Source organism: Macaca fascicularis, chromosome 2 (assembly GCF_037993035.2).
Source record: "Macaca fascicularis isolate 582-1 chromosome 2, T2T-MFA8v1.1".
Lineage (NCBI taxonomy): Eukaryota > Metazoa > Chordata > Mammalia > Primates > Cercopithecidae > Macaca > Macaca fascicularis.
In genome coordinates, this window is record NC_088376.1 from 49,309,921 (window position 1) to 49,322,319 (window position 12,399).

Below are 12,399 nucleotides of genomic sequence, written 5' to 3' on the forward strand. Positions count from 1 at the left end.
GAGCAAATTAGCCTCCCAGAACTGGGTCCTCTTGTACCCACTAACTTAGGATATAGGTTTCAGAACACTGACATAAAAGTGATGAAATGAAATATGGAAACAACAGTGTCTCACTCCCACAACTAGTATATTCAGATTTTTTAAAGAGAAAGTGCCTCAAAAGCTTCTTCACCCAAAACTGCCCTTTTACTTTTCTCTTTTTTCAGTCACCGAAAAGAATATTGTATGTTCTCTGTTTTTACCAGAATCATGAGGTAATATAGACACCTCAAAGTCCAGAATATACAATGAGTAATATTAATATAATGAGTTTTAACATTAACTTAGTAACATTAAAACTTCAGTTTTTGTATTTATAAATTATACTGCAGGGTTTCTTCTGGTAATAAAATTCTCTGGTAGTGCATATAATCCCAAACACTCTTTTTTTTTGAATTCTAAAGGAAGTGATCATATTTTGATATATAGATATTAAACTGAATTAAAATTGTAAGCTTACAATTTTAGACAAAACAAAAAAACTAAAATTTGGAAATCTAAAATTGGAAAGCAGAGCTGAAGCATGTGTCTGTTGTTAAGTAAGTAGATATACACACAAATAAATGCTTTTCATTACATATCAAGACCTGAAATTATGTCACAAACCTGCACCAGTAGTTGAAGAGAGCTCTTACCTCCTCAGAAGGAAAATGCTAGATTAGATATATCCAATACCAAGAATGAATAAATATTCTTTTAAAAAATTATTCATCAGTTAGAGTACTACCTACGTTATATGAAATTAATAAAAAATGGTTTGCAGCATAATGTCATCTAAGTAGAACTGAAAATTAATGGTGCATTAATAATAAAAATAAGAAGAATAATGGTAAAACATGCTTACTTTATCCTAATAAAAACTTTAAAATGAAGAAGTTATTATCCTACTTTTAGAGGTAAGAAAACCAAAGCTTAGATAACCTTTATTAATATTTTTGTTCAAATTGAGCTACAAAGTTCAGGTGCCTGAAATCAAATCCTTGTCATATTTGGATTTCAGAAGCAACAATGATTTACTTTTACTTATTTCTTATGGTCGATAATATAATCAAATTTAATTATCCAGCACTTACTTTTGCTACAGATGGATGAAATCAATTTATTATTAGAAAAGTAGTTTGATTAATAATTTTCAAAATGCCGTTCAGAGGCAAGGAGGTGAACTGGGTACTTATTTCTTCAATTGGAAAAGCTGGATCAGTTACAGATTTCACATGAGTTTTATGACCTGTACAATAAAACAGAATGGTGCCCTAAACCAAGAAACTAACAAAAATGGACCACCTTTTAGATTAATTGGGCTTCACAGTTCTGTTTGTTTAAAGCTGATATCCTGTGATCTTGAATGGGAGATGTGGGAACATTGTCTGATGACTTGGCAGAATCCTAGGACATACTGTTTTACAATTTGGCCACATGGAAACACCTAGATTATTTTATGTTCTGAGACACTCTATACATTAACAGTGAAAAGAATTAATTCCTTCTCTTAAGAATGTAGTTGCTTCAATAAAACATACCTATATTTTCAGCAAGATAAGAAAGTATAATATGATTTTATTACATTTTATTACATTTGGTGAGTTCATGGGTTTAAATCAGACAGTAGCTCGAATCACCCAGTTTTTCAAAGTTCAAATACTAGTTCCCTCTCACTTTTTATAAAAGAAATAATAGCTGGGTGAAGTGGCTCATGCCTGTCATCCCACTTTGGGAGGCCAGGGCAGGCGGCCTGGGAGACCTGAGGTGGGGAGTTAGAGACTAGCCTGACCAACATGAAGAAACCTCATCTCTACTGAAAACACAAAATTAGCCAGACGTGGTGGCACATGCCTGAAATCCCAGCTACTCCGGCGGCTGAGGCGGGAGAATTGCTTGAACCGGGGAGGCAGAGGTTGGGGTAGGCCGAGATCGCGCCATTGCACTCCAGTCTGGCCAAAAAGAGTGAAACTCCAAAATTAGAGCATTATGTCCCTGGATATGAGTACTTCACTGCCAGTTTTACCACAAAGGGAAGTTCAAATAAATCTTTCACATGTTATCTTGCATTTTAACTTATGCACATCTATACGTAAGAAAAACTCAGTTACAAAATACAAGCTCGCTCATTAGTGTTTTGATTGGCCCTCCTCTTCCTTACATTATTTACTATTACTATGCCACTAATAGTTATTAAAGTTTTCATATTACATGGCTTTATATTCTTTCCAATTATACTGTTAAAGGAAAATACTCTTCATTAAAATAAAATCTCAAAAATCTCATATACATACACAATCACGCACCTGGAAGCCAGAAAAGTTTTCTGTTTATTCATTGTTTTATTTTTTTTCCCAGACCTTTACCAAGGTGAGCAGGGGCCAGGAACGGGCACGAAGGAGGTCATCCAGGAAGGCTTCCTGCCCCAAATGAACAGTGATTACATACATATCTGTCAGACAAGGGTGAATGAGTTAATTAGTCATTTCAAGAAATTAAAAAATCCCATGTTTATGAAATAAAATATTTTTTAAACATGCCAATGATGGCAATTTAGAAATGTTATATGAATATTAAACATCCTACATATTCATACTACATGATTATTTAATGTCTTTTTAAATGCACAGTAAATGATAATTTTATATATCTATTAAATTATATATGTGAATGTGGATGGATGTATATATACACACATAGAGGAGTAAATTTACTGTTTACCTTTTCAAAATTCTTTACCAAACAAACATTGGATGTCATTTGCTAAGACAATGGTTCTGAAGTCTGGTCTCCAGATCAGCAGAATCAATATCACATTAGAAATTGTTAAAATGCAAATAAATTCTCTGGGAAAATCTGATACCCACTCAGTCAGAAACGCTGTGGATGGGCCCAGCAATCTTTATTTTATCAGGTTCTCCAGGAAATTTATATATATTGTAAAATTTGACAACAATCCCTGTGCCAAAAGATCCCTAGCTTATAGGTTACGTGTCATGGATATACTTGCTCCAAATTTTAACTAGAAATGATATTTTAAAATAAGTTTTAAAGGCAAGTGGTTAAATGATTTCAGAATAACTGAACTCTGTATCTTAATTTGTTTTGTGTTGTTGTAACAGAATACCACACACTGGGTAATTTATAAACAAATAGAAATGATTTCTCATAGTTCTGGAGTCACAGAAGTCCAAGATCAATGCATTGGCAGGTTTGCTGTCTGGTAAGGGCCTAGTCTCCACTTCCAAGATGGTACCTTGAACCCTGCATAATCTGGAGAGGAGAAACGTTGATTCTTATGAGACAAAAGAACAGAAGAGAGAAAATCTGTTCCCACAATCCTTTGTATAACAGCATTAATTCATTCATGGGAGCTCCATCCTCATGACCTAAACACTTTCTAGTAGGCCCCACCTTCTAATACTGTTGTACTAGGGGTTAAGTTTCAATATGAGTTTTCAGGGGACAAAACATTCGGACCATAACATTATGCAAGTATGATACTCAGATATCAAACAGACTTTCACTTTAAAGGGGAAAAGTGAGTAACATAATAATAGATAATGTCATTGTGCTGCTTGCTATCAATATGCCAGACATGGCTCAAAGGAGTTTTCATATCAAAACTCATAAAATTCTTAAAACAACCCTTTGAACTGTATTGAAACTATTTAGAAGTATGGCCTCTGCGGACTAGTTGGTTCCCCCTGTTAACAGGCCTATTTTACAGATGGGAACATTAAGACATAGAAAAGTTATGTGACTTGCCCAAAGCACAGAACTGCTCAGAGGAAACTGAAGCACAGAGCTCAAATGCGGCAGAGCTGAGATACTAATTCTAATGGGACATTTCCACAGTCTCCACTTTCAATCATGAGAAAATGCTGATGTTTATAATAAATCATTTTAAAGACTTAAATTTTATTCATGAACCATTCTCTTCTGAGGAGCATTTTATGGATATGACAAAACTACTGGTAGGTGGGTACAAATGGAGACATTTAGGACTAGTTAGGCCAGACTACATTTGAGAATTTGGCCAGCAAAGTAGCCTGCTTGTGTGTTTTTAATTTGAGAGACATTAGCTGGGCTGCAGTTTTGGTTCTCTACTGATACGGTTTGGAAGTATGTCTTCTCTCAATCTTATATTAAAATGTGACCTTCAGTATTGGAGGTGAACCCAGTGCAGGGTGTTTGGATCATGAAGGCAGAACTGTCTTAAATGGCTTTGTGCTATCCTCGTGGTAATGAATGAGTTCTCACTCTATTAATTCACATGAAAGCTGGTTGTTTTTTATGCCACCTTCTCCTCTCTCTCTCTTACTCCCTCTCCTACCATGTGACATACCTACTCCCTCTCTGCCTTCCACCATGAGTAGAAATTTCCAGAGGCCTCACCAGAAGCTGAGCAGATACTGGTGCCATGTTAGTATAGCCTGAAGAACTATGAGCCAAATAAATCTCTTTTCTTTATAAATACCCAGTCTCAGATATTTCTTTATAGCAATGTAAAACAGACAAACGCACCTACCTTCCCTCATTCCTGGATGTCTTATACCTGTAGTACTATGCATTTATCTTACTTGTCTGGCCCAAGCAGGAAGTTGAGTCATGAGTCTTGGTTATCAGGTTTAGTCCTAGTCAATATGAGTCCTAAAACAAAGCTCACAGAGACATACAAGTTCATGATGGGATATATCTCCTTTATTTTTTTACTGGCATGGGATTACTTTGTTCCCTTCTCACCCCTACCCATATGAGGAGTTTCTCTGTGAGAACTTCACATCATTCTCCTTAAAGTCAGAATGTAATCTGCTATGAGTTATGGCGAACAAGAAAACAAATAGAAATCTGTAGGAGTTGCCTGATAATAATTCAAATCCCCAGGGTATACATTTTCCATTTGAGTCACAGATCAGAAAATGATTCAATAAATACAGTTGATGCAAATCTCAGGCAGATTTTTTTTTTCTTTTTTCTTTTTTAATAGTCTACTAAGCTTTGTTAACTGAGATTCCCTGTTCTCCAACTACCCAACCCATAGGTGGCCTGCAGCACCTGGTAAACAGAAAGGATAGATGTAATTGAAGGACTCCTTTTATTGCAGAGCAATTGACAAAAGTGACTAGAAAATAAATTCCCACCATTCCCAAGTGAAGGGATTTCAATCTGGTGGAACAGGCTAGACTACATGGAACTATACTGATTCTGATGTGACTCAGCAGAGAGAACAAAAGGCCTGAGATACTCAGAAACTTTAGTGAGTATACAAGTCAAGATGCTTTACATATCTCAAATTCTTTTTTTACTTTCTCAGCCTTCATTTGTGAAACAAATTTCTCCTAAGACCTTTCTTTAGTGGGGCACCAGTAAGTCCACCGGTGGCTACAACTGTAAATACGCTTGAATTCAGTGCACATGGATTTTCCTTATTATAACATCAGCAGTGTGTGGTTGGTGACTCATTTGCAGAGTCTGCGGGAGTGCAGGGGCTCGTGCAGACTCAGCTGTAACTGAGACTTAAACCCAGCTTGGCTAGACACCCACTACATTTTTACCTCACTACACTGTTGTGGGCTCAAGACTGAGTCTCGCTCTGTCTCCCAGGCTGGAGCACAGTGGCGCCATCTTGGCTCATTGCAAGCTCCACCTTCTGGGTTCACGCCATTCTCCTGCCTCAGCCTCCATAGTAGCTGGGACTACAGGCTCCCGCCACCACACCCGGCTAATTTTTTTTGTATTTTTAGTAGAGATGGGGTTTCACCATGTTATCCAGGATGGTCTCGATCTCCTGACCTCGTGATCTGCACCGCCTCGACCTCCCAAACTGTTGCGATTACAGGCGTGAGTCACCGAGCCCGGCCGAATGCAAACAGTCTTGATTCTGCTTCCTTTCCCTCCTTGTTTTTTGTCTCTCTGACTATATTCTCTTTGATAGCATATTTAATATTTACTCAGTTTAATTAAGCATATTTTAATTTACTTGTAGGTTAAGTTGATCCCTAGTTTTGTTACTGGAAAGGGGTCCTGATCTAGACCACAAGAGAAGAGTTCTTGGACCTCACTCAAGAAAGAATTAGAGGCAAGCCCATAGACTAAAGTGAAAGCAAGTTTATTAAGAAACTAAAGGAATAAAACAATGGATACTCCATAGACAGAGCAGTGGCATGGGCTACTTGACTTAATATTCTTATAGTTATTTATCAATTATATGTAAACAAGGGGTGGATTATTCATGAGTTTCCTGGGAAAGAAGCGGGTAATTCCCAGAACTGAGAGTTCCTTCCCTTTTTATATCATGTAGGGTAACTTCCAGATATTGCCACAGCATTTGTAAACTGTCATGGTGCTGGTGGGAGTGTCTTTTAGTTTGCTAATGCATTATAATTAGCATATAATGAGCAGTGAGGAAGGCCAGAGATCACTTTCCTTGACATCTTGGTTTTGGTGGGTTTTGTCTGGCTTCTTTATGGCAACCTGTTTTATCATCAAGGTCTTTGTGACTTGTATCTTGAGATACCTCCTGTGTCTTCCTTTGACTAAGAATATCTAACCTCCTGGGAATGCAGCCCTATAGGTCTCAGACTTACTTTATCCAGCCTCTATTCAAGATAGAGTTGCTCTGGTTCAAATGCCTCTGACAGTTTCGTATGACAGTGACTCTCCCACCTGCATCAGTTCATTCTATAAAACATTACTTGTTTAGGCACCACTTGTATTAGCTAAGTAGGTAAAATAAGAAAGTATTCTACAAATTATATAAACTAGTCATTTGTTAGGCCCACAAAACTTCAATACTTAACCCTTACCCTTACAACTTCAGCTTTGTATCTTTTTTTTTTCTATTAAAAAGCTTTAAAATCAAGTGATTTAAAAACATGCATAGTATATCCTAAAATATTTTACATTAAATTAAAAATGTTGAGTAGGAATGTATGTTAATTACAAGATTAGATGCATCTTTAAAGTCTTATTTTTCCTCCCACATTTCTTCTTTACTACAATATAACTAGCTTGTTTACAAACAAAACCAAGATCACTAAATAAATAATATATAGCTGTTAAAATACTAAAGGTTGATCTATTTTTTCAGGATATTAAATGAACTTTGTATCTTGCTCCTTCCCTTTGCCTGTTTTATGTTCCATCAATAAAATGCAGCTGTTTAAAGAGACCGGACCAGAATAATATTCAAGAGGAAATACGTTGTCAGGAATGTTTGAAGGGAATTGTTTATACAAAAATATTGAACAATAGAATAGGAGAGGAAGCTTGAAAACAGATCTACAAATCCATGAAAAGTTAATAGCTGGCAAAAGTAGCATTACAAATCAGTAGAAAAGATGAACTCTTTGCTGTTATTGGAGTGATTAGCTATTTATATACAATAAAATTGGATATCTACTTATAACATACATTTAAAAAGTTCCAAGTGCAATAATGACCTGTGTATGAAAAATAAACCTGCAAAACAAAAGAAAAAAAATACAAACCTTGAAAAAATTGATAAATATGATGATTTAAAATTTCTCTATACAACAAAAATATTATTTCACAAATAAAGTGAATTGAAAGCCATATCCTGAGAGAAGATATTTACAATGCATACAAACTTATAAAAGATTTGGTTGCATAAAAAGAAACTCCTACAAATTAATAAGAAAGTTGACAGCAAACAAATACAAAAATTATTAAAGTATGCAAAAAGATGATTCACATTAGAGGAAACATGAACGTCTAATTAACAAATGAAAACATACTCAACCTCACCATTTCATGCAGATGAAAACAAGAATGAGATTCCCAGTTAAAAATATTGGAAATTCACCAAAACAAAACATAACCTAACAATACCAGATCTGATGGGAGATGTAAAGCTGTAGTGATGGTCATACACTGGTGTTCAGACCATAAATTGGTATTATTTATTTGGAGAGCAATATTACAATATTTCATAATGATGTTTAGACCCTTAGAAGCAGCAATTTTACTCATAAGGATAATGATAAATGCTTTTTTTTGACATGAGCAAAAGGATACATGTAGAGAAATATTCACTGAAGTTGATTATAGAGGAAAGTTGGTATATTATTCAAGGTTCTCCAGAGAAAGAGAACCAACAGGGGAAAAAAAAAGTGAATATATACCGTGTGTGTGTGTGTGTGTGTGTGTGTGTGTGTGTGTGTGCGTAAACAAAAACTGTGGGCGGTCATTGATTTGGAGTGAGCTCACGCACTAGACTCCAACAAACCAGATTAAACCACAGCAGAGTCAGTCATGCCAAATGTCACGTAATCATACTGCAACTTTAAGGAAGCAGATAGATCCCAAGCAGACCATTTTTTTTTTCCTGAAAACAGGAAATTTCAATCTGATTGAGTCAGCATAATAAGGAAGTTGCTCTGCTTTAACCCTTACAAAAAAGTAACCTGAAGTAACCTAATGTTAACCAATCTTTTTTTTTTTAATTGTTCCATTTCCTTGTTCCCACTTTACAAGGTCCATTGTCCTTTTATTGTCTAGTCAATGAGAATGATGAGAGTTTATTTTCTGGTGACATTTGTAAGTTGGCCTACAATAAGAGGAGTAGCATCAGCCTTCAATTACATTGCTATCCTTTCTGTTTACCAGGAGCCACAGGCCACCTGTGGATTGAGTAGCTGGAGAACAAGGAGTCTCAGTTAACATAGATTAGTTGATTATTAAAAAAAATTTAAAAAAACTGCATGAGGCCGGGCGCGGTGGCTCAAGCCTGTAATCCCAGCACTTTGGGAGGCCGAGGCGGGCGGATCACGAGGTCAGGAGATCGAGACCATCCTGGCTAACACGGTGAAACCCCGTCTCTACTAAAAAAAATACAAAAAGAAATTAGCCGGGCGTGGTGGCGGGCGCCTGTAGTCCCAGCTACTCGGGAGGCTGAGGCAGGAGAATGGCGTGAACCCGGGAGGCGGAGCTTGCAGTGAGCCGAGATCGCGCCACTGCACTCCAGTCTGGGCGACAGAGCGAGACTCAGTCTCAAAAAAAAAAAAAAAAAAAAAAAAAAAAAAAAAAAAACTGCATGAGATTTGCATCAGGTATATTCATTGATTCATTTTCTAGTCTGCGACTGCACTGTAACGTACTTCATTTTCAGGAGCCAATGTTTCTCTAATGATCGTAACAAACTTTTTGCTAGAATAAATTCTTTAAGACTGAATTCTGATTCTTTTGATTATTTCAGATTGACAGAGCTAAAGACAATGGAAACAGTATCAATAGAAAGAAAGCTACAGGACTTCTTACAGGCCACAGTACCAGAACATCAAGCTATTTGGCTGCAGATGTGTACTACTCTTCAAGATAAGAAAAAGCAGTAATCCTGAAGGCAATTCGGAGGTCATCAGGTCTGCCTCCTTGGTTTTCAGTGGGGGAGAGAGCCATTGCCTTGGTTTCAGCAGGCTAGACAATGGCAGCCTGGAGCCTGGAGAATGAGAATTCCACTCAGCTGAGCCTTGGGAGTGGATGTGACTCTCACATTGCAGAGCTTTGAGGGCACAACCCCCACCCGAAAGAGCCTTGCAGGACATGGGTCTCGAAGACAGAGCATCAAACTAAAAAGAATTATTCTTGAGCCTCAAGATCTAATGGCATTTGTTTGCTAGGTTTTGAACTTGATTTGGATATGTTACTCCTCTCTTCCTCCCAACTTCTCCATTTTGTAATGGGAAAGTCCATTCTATGCCTGTCCCACTATTATAATTTGCAAGTACATAACTTATTTGGTTTCACAGGCTCACAGCTGGAAAGAAATTTTGCCTCAGGATGAATTTGTACCTTGAGTCTCATTCATATCTGATTTAGATGTTTCTTAAGTGAGATTTTGAAGTTCAGAGTTGATGATAGAATGAGTTATGGATTTTGGTACTATTGGGATAGAATTAATACATTTTACATGCAAGAAAGACATGAATGATGGGGGCCAGGGCTGGAATGTTATGAACTAAATGTTTGTGTACCTCTCCTGCCAAATTCATATGTTGAAACTCTCACCCCTAATGTGATGATATTTGGAGTCAAGGCCTCTGGAAGTTAATTAGGTTTATAAAGGTGGGGGTCTCATGATGGGATGAGTGTCCTTATAACAGGAAGAAGAGAAACCAGAGCTTGGACTCTGCCATATGAGAACACAATAAGAAGCTGGCTGTCTCCAAGACAGAAAGAGGTCCCTCACCAGAAACCAGGTCTGCTGGTACTTTGATTTTGAACTTCCCAGGCTCCAGAACTGTGAGAATCAAGCATCTCCTGTTTAGGACAGCTTATGATATTTTGTTGTAGCAGCCTGTGCCGACTAAGACAAGACTGAAGAGATATGGGTGTCAATGACTGTTGAGTCCACAAAAGGAAGTGAGGAGCATGGTGTGTATTTTCTCTAAGAAAATGTTGATCATCTTAGAGAAGATTTACATCAACATGAAGAGACCTATGGTAGAAAAATACAGAATTAAATGCACTGCAGGTGAAAGTTCAGATGAGTGCCAAAAAAAACTTGTTTTTGGAAACTGGAGGAATGGAGATCTTTTCCATGTCATGGCAGGCAGCTCAGCTGAATTGTATCATGCAGTAAATGTAAAGTTACTTACTATTTTATTCTTTTGAAATAAATAAGTATCTTATAAGAAGCTACTTTGAGACAATGTAAGTACTGCATACTGCTTTTCCTTAAAGGATCATCACTAATTTTAGCAGCCACTGATGTTTCCTTGCTGGAATAAAATTATTGTGATGATGACTGTCAAATGGTCTTTTCCTACCTTCATCATTTCTTCTATATTTTTTAGTTGACTTCTACTGCAACAAACAAACAAAAACCCCTTTTCTTTCTTCTTTCCTTTTCATCTAATCCCTCCCTTTCTTCTTTCCTGCTTTCTCCTTTACTTTTTGGAGCAGATAAGTTCTTGAGGGAGCCATGAATCATATCAAAAAAGTGTCATATTATTTTAGCTACTGGATTGATGGTGACTATTGTTTTCCTTGTCAGAAAATAATTACTAAAGAAAGTAAAATATAGACACTCTCTTAACTGATCTTAATTTACCCAACTCCTTGGATTGACATTTCCTATTCTGTCGGTAAGACCTAATTATTAGCTCAAATTATGCTGAATGCGCTTGACAATTACATCAAGAGAGTCCCTATTGATTCTCTAGTTCTAGGGTACATCTACTCTCTCAAAAGTTCTACACCAAATAAAGGTGATTTGTATTTATTTGTAAATCAGTTTATACGAAAGATTATTGTAGTTACAGAAAGGAAATATTTTTACTTGCTTTGATTAAATATTAACATAAAAGATTGTTTCTATGTAAATCATAGTAAAAATTTATTGTTTTACACTAAGATACCTTTGAAAGTGTCTTAGAATTCGGACTCTATTGAAACAAAAATAAACTGTGTATTTTTATACAAGAAAGACAATGCAGAATAGTAGACCCACACTTGGCCCTTGCCCCTACTTAAAAGACTGATAAATAAATAAATGATAATAACAAAATAATAAAATTTACCCTTAATTTATTTTAAGTATATTCATCTTTTTTACAGATATGCTTCTTCATCTTTTGTTGACTTTTTTACTTACACAACTAATTACTAATACCAATCTCCTCAGATAAATGAACTTTGGTTATTTTGATAGCTTTCAGGACCTGAAATGTATTATCAGCTCACACTGTAAATTTGAAAGATAGATAATTCAACAATTTTAGGCCATCTACCATGTATACAAGTTTTTGGTGATGAGGGAGATACCAAATCACCATGAGAAAATTTCTGTGTAGACAAAGTAACTTTTCCATCTGAAAAGGCTAGACTAGTTCCTAGAGAATAATCAGGTAAGCCATGCTGCTGGGGGCGGGGGGGGGGGGGGGGGCGGGAAGGAGCTTTAGAGAAGTCTGCCACCAGGATTCCTAGAGACTGAGAGAGAGCTATGAGGAGGAAAGGACACTTGATCTTTCCCACCTCAGCCTCTCAAAGTGGTGGGATTACAGGTGTCAACCACCACGTCTGGCCCCAACCTGAACTTCTTAATGTGACTAGGGCACTGTATGATGTAGCCACTCTTTAGATGTCCCACCCCCTGCATGTCTTTCACTCATGAAGGAACACAAAACCAGTGGCCTAACCACATTTCAGACCCCTGAGGTGACTTCTGTTTATGTTCTTTCCTTTCCCTGAAATAATCTTCTCACTTCCCTTTTGTCCAGCAAGCTTTCTTAGTTTAAAAGTTACTTCCCCTAATTTCCTGACCATTAAAACTGAGTTCAGTGTCCCTACTAACTCTCTCCATAGTACTCTGAATCCTATAATCACACATTCCATAGGTATAATTGACCTTAAGCACCT